The sequence below is a fragment of the Battus philenor genome, unplaced genomic scaffold, assembly GCF_028537555.1.
Source record: "Battus philenor isolate CCGP_79_NKW_IND1 unplaced genomic scaffold, ilBatPhil1.0.hap1 SCAF_67, whole genome shotgun sequence".
Lineage (NCBI taxonomy): Eukaryota > Metazoa > Arthropoda > Insecta > Lepidoptera > Papilionidae > Battus > Battus philenor.
Window position 1 is genome coordinate 12,501 of NW_027181734.1, and position 5,000 is coordinate 17,500.

General features: G+C 52.7%; 3 non-coding genes across 3 annotated transcripts in view; all 3 read left to right on the forward strand.

Annotated features, from left to right (window-relative positions):
• Positions 1-627: 627 nt before the first annotated feature.
• LOC137930778 (small subunit ribosomal RNA) lies at positions 628-2,531 on the forward strand. The gene has a single exon (XR_011108939.1). It is a non-coding gene; the product is annotated as a small subunit ribosomal RNA (ribosomal RNA).
• An 807-nt stretch (positions 2,532-3,338) lies between these two features.
• Positions 3,339-3,495, forward strand: LOC137930774 (5.8S ribosomal RNA). The gene has a single exon (XR_011108936.1). It is a non-coding gene; the product is annotated as a 5.8S ribosomal RNA (ribosomal RNA).
• Positions 3,496-4,669: 1,174 nt separating this feature from the next.
• The window catches only part of LOC137930772 (large subunit ribosomal RNA), a 4,034-nt gene continuing 3,703 nt past the window's right edge, over positions 4,670-5,000 (forward strand). Inside the window, exon 1 of the ribosomal RNA XR_011108934.1 lies at positions 4,670-5,000. This exon is cut by the window's right edge and continues 3,703 nt beyond it. This is a non-coding gene — a ribosomal RNA (large subunit ribosomal RNA).

Below are 5,000 nucleotides of genomic sequence, written 5' to 3' on the forward strand. Positions count from 1 at the left end.
GGAAGAAAAAGGGGATCATCTCCCCACAACAACACACCGTAAACTGTGTCGGACGACGTCTCCGTTATGTAAGAGCGGAAGGCGTAAGAGAACGTCTCGTTTAATTAACGCGAACGGCGTTGGGCTCCCGAGTCGACTTCGGGGCGGCCCTTAACGCATCGCATCAACGAGCTCGTCGCGCGCTAGTCGCGCGACGGTCGATCATGATATATAAATCAAGGATTTCGGATCTCTCTAAAACCGGGCTGGAAATCGGTCATTGTTCGTTTTGCGAAACGATATTTTATAAAAGTGAAGATTTGTATGTGTCTCGTCAAAGAACGTTCCGATGAATCGGACGCGATGCCGCGTCCAAAGTAAATCTGGACGAACGCGAGGCGAGTGTTGAGATATACATTTTCCTCCGTGAACAGATAGAAAAACGAATTCATTTTGTTGTTGCGGTGTGGTGTTGTGTGTGTATTGTAATAAATACGCACGCACGCACGCACGCAAAAAGCTACCTAGGCACCGGCGCGTCACGGCGTTTCGAACGTCCGACGCGTCGCTTGTCACACGTCTATCATATCATCATCACCCTCATATCTCTCGTATGTGCGGTGTTGGTGTGTGTTAGCTCTAGCTAGCTCCCTGGTTGATCCTGCCAGTAGTTATATGCTTGTCTCAAAGATTAAGCCATGCATGTCTCAGTGCAAGCCGTATTAAGGCGATACCGCGAATGGCTCAATATATCAGTTTTGGTTCCTTAGATCTTACCTCGGTTACTTGGATAACTGTGGTAATTCTAGAGCTAATACATGCAATCAGAACTCTGACCAGTGATGGGATGAGTGCTTTTATTAGATCAAAACCAATCGACGGAGGGCCTCGCGTCCGAAGTCGTTAATTTTGATGAATCTGGATAACTTTTGCCGATCGCATGGTCCAGCACCGGCGACGCATCTTTCAAATGTCTGCCTTATCAACTTTCGATGGTAGTTTCTGCGACTACCATGGTTGTCACGGGTAACGGGGAATCAGGGTTCGATTCCGGAGAGGGAGCCTGAGAAACGGCTACCACATCCAAGGAAGGCAGCAGGCGCGCAAATTACCCACTCCCGGCACGGGGAGGTAGTGACGAAAAATAACGATACGGGACTCTTACGAGGCCTCGTAATCGGAATGAGTACACTTTAAATATTTTAACGAGGAACAATTGGAGGGCAAGTCTGGTGCCAGCAGCCGCGGTAACTCCAGCTCCAATAGCGTATACTAAAATTGTTGCGGTTAAAAAGCTCGTAGTTGCATTTGTGCGCCGCGCTGTCGGTGCACCGCATCCGCGGTGATACTGACACGTCTGCGGAGCATATCGTCGGTGAGCCGTCGGTAAAACGGCGGTTCAATATCAAAATCCTATCGCGGTGCTCTTCGGTGAGTGTCGAGATGGGCCGACAATTTTACTTTGAACAAATTAGAGTGCTCAAAGCGGGCTCAAAATGCTGCTTGAATATTTCGTGCATGGAATAATAGAATATGATCTCGGTTCTATTTTGTTGGTTTTCAGAACTCCGAGGTAATGATTAATAGGGATAACTGGGGGCATTCGTATTGCGACGTTAGAGGTGAAATTCTTGGATCGTCGCAAGACGAACATCAGCGAAAGCATTTGCCAAAGGTGTTTTCATCAATCAAGAACGAAAGTTAGAGGTTCGAAGGCGATTAGATACCGCCCTAGTTCTAACCGTAAATATGTCATCTAGCGATCCGCCGACGTTACTACGATGGCTCGGCGGGCAGCTTCCGGGAAACCAAAGATTTTGGACTCCGGGGGGAGTATGGTTGCAAAGCTGAAACTTAAAGGAATTGACGGAAGGGCACCACCAGGAGTGGAGCCTGCGGCTTAATTTGACTCAACACGGGAAATCTCACCAGGCCCGGACACCGGAAGGATTGACAGATTAACAGCTCTTTCTTGATTCGGTGGGTGGTGGTGCATGGCCGTTCTTAGTTGGTGGAGCGATTTGTCTGGTTAATTCCGGTAACGAACGAGACTCTAGCCTGCTAAATAGGCGTCGTCATTTAGGTGTGCGCCGCTCCGGTGGCGCAACTCACTGGCGACGTATTAAAATTCTTCTTAGAGGGACCGGCGGCTTCGAGCCGCACGAGATTGAGCAATAACAGGTCTGTGATGCCCTTAGATGTCCTGGGCCGCACGCGCGCTACACTGAAGGAATCAGCATGTTCTCCCTGGCCTAGAGGCCCGGGCAACCCGTTGAAACTCCTTCGTGCTGGGGATTGGGGTTTGCAATTATCCCCCATAAACGAGGAATTCCTAGTAAGCGCGAGTCATAAGCTCGCGTTGATTACGTCCCTGCCCTTTGTACACACCGCCCGTCGCTACTACCGATTGAATGATTTAGTGAGGTCTTCGGACCGACACGCGGTGGCTTCACGGCCGTCGGCGTTGCTGGGAAGTTGACCAAACTTGATCATTTAGAGGAAGTAAAAGTCGTAACAAGGTTTCCGTAGGGGAACCTGCGGAAGGATCATTAACGTGTGTGTATGTGTGCGAGACGCGTGATATGTTCACGAACGTTGTTGCGCCGCTGTTGCTGTTGTTGCTGTTGCGACGACGACGACGACGACGACGACGACTTCGTACATACCGTGTTTACACATATATATATGTAATACATCCATAATGATATATATATATACGACATATATACATATATATGTACGTACGCGCGCGCTGCTGTTCGTATCTAATGCGGACGAGCGCGCGCGCGTGTGCGTGCGTGTGTGTGTGCGTGTTTGTATATATGTATAAAAAATAAAATGTGAAATAATTGTCTCTAGCGTCTATTACGCCTAACGGCGCAGCGGCGACGGCGCCGTGGCGGTGGCCGGTGGCGGTGGTGGCATTCGTCGAAAGTGCTACCGCCGCCGCTGCCTCCGCCGCCGTCGAAGCGGCCGGGTGGCGGAAAAACGCCGAGAGACGAGCGCCGACCGGGGCATACCAAACGGAGCGTTCGAAGCGGTGAAAATCCCCACTGCCTAGCTCAGGCCCTTTATTGTCGGTTGGCGCTATACAAAACGAAATTTAAGCGGTTAGAAAGATGACAATGTCGTGCGTCACGCCAGCTCGTTGGGGGGTGCGCGGGTCGTCGTCGTTCATCATTCTAAAGGATTCGCGTCGGGGCGTTAAGCTTTTTCGGTGCCGTTTCTTTATGAACGCCTCGGCGCACATGAATTCGACCAACTTTCGACGTTAATACATAAAAACGGACAATCAAGTGGCCGACGGCGAGAGCCGTAGGCCGCTACCGTAAGTAATAACAACATTAAGAAAAAACCATTACCCTGGACGGTGGATCACTTGGCTCGCGGGTCGATGAAGAACGCAGTTAACTGCGCGTCATAGTGTGAACTGCAGGACACATTTGAACATCGACATTTCGAACGCACATTGCGGTCCGTGGAGAAATATCCAGGACCACTCCTGTCTGAGGGCCGGCTGTTAAAATATAAAAACCACACTGTTCGGTGTAGAACGCGCGCTACGTGCGCTCGCGCCGGTCGATGCGCGCGGCGGTGACGCGCGACGCGGCGGCGGCGGGTTGGTGGGGGGTGATGAACGAGCTCGCGGACGGTGCGATGGGACGATCTCTAATAAGAGTCTCTCGTCCGCGCCGCCGCGGCTCTCACTCTCTCTCTCTCACTATCCGCCGTCGCTGTCGTCGCGCTGCCGCTGCCGCACTACCGCGCGCGGGCGAGCGGGCGCGCGCTCTTTCGAACAATTGACGGTTTCCGTTGAACGTTCTTCGCGACGGACGACGGACGGCGGGGTGCTGCACCCCTCACGTCCGCGTACGCGCGGAGCGCGTTTACGGTCCGTTTAAATATATCGAATTGTATTGAATATGAAACGAGTGTGAAAAGATTACACGCATCGCTAAGACGCGAGTCTTCGTAGTGCGGTCTTCGTCCGAGCTCATCGGTTCGTGTATACGATATAATAAAATATATCGGAAGCACAGACGACGCGTCTCCGACGGATGCGACCGGCAGGCGGTGAATGTTTTCTTGCGCGGCAAGCGTAACGCACACACAAACATATGTAAGTAAACATTACGTGATGTTCATGTGCGCGCGCGCCTAGCCCGATGCGAGAGAGTTCACCGCTCGTCGTCGCTACGCATCCGTATTATGTCGGTGATACGCGTCGTCGTTCCAGTGCGAACGTTATATTATCGTATCGATACGGACCGATACCGAAAGGGCCGGACGATCGATCGCTAACGAAAAGTACTCGCGCTCGCGTATGCGTGTCGAGATTTTCGTTTACGCTCGTATCATCATAATCATCATCATCGTCATCGTCGTCGTTCATCGCGCAACGCGTGTTGTGTGTGCAGCGTTGCGTTGTGCGTGCGCGCGTCTAGAGACCTCTAAGGACTCGCGACGCGCGCGCCTCGCGCACGCGCACTCGCTCTGCGACGCGCGATGATCGCGACGGTGGGGGTGGTGTACGGTAGGCGGACTCGACGTCCGAAGGGCGTCCCGCGACGACGACCGGCCGCCGTGCGCGCTTGCTTGCTTGCGCGCGCGGTCCGTCGGTTCGTCGTCGTCAAAAATATAATAAGGGACGTCGCGTACGGATATCGCGTCTGCCTCGAATTTTTATCGTTGGCCTCAGATCAGGGAGGATCACCCGCCGAATTTAAGCATATTAGTAAGCGGAGGAAAAGAAACTAACAAGGATTTCCCTAGTAGCGGCGAGCGAACAGGAAAGAGCCCAGCACTGAATCCCGCGATCGTCTCGAGCGCGGGAGATGTGGTGTTCGGGAGGTTCCGCTTTCTCGTCGTCGATACTCCTGTCCAAGTTCGTCTTGAACGGGGCCGTTTTCCCGCAGAGGGTGCCAGGCCCGTAGCGACGGAGGGCGGCGGCGAGAGGGACTCTCCTAAGAGTCGGGTTGCTTGAGAGTGCAGCCCTAAGTGGGTGGTAAACTCCATCTAAG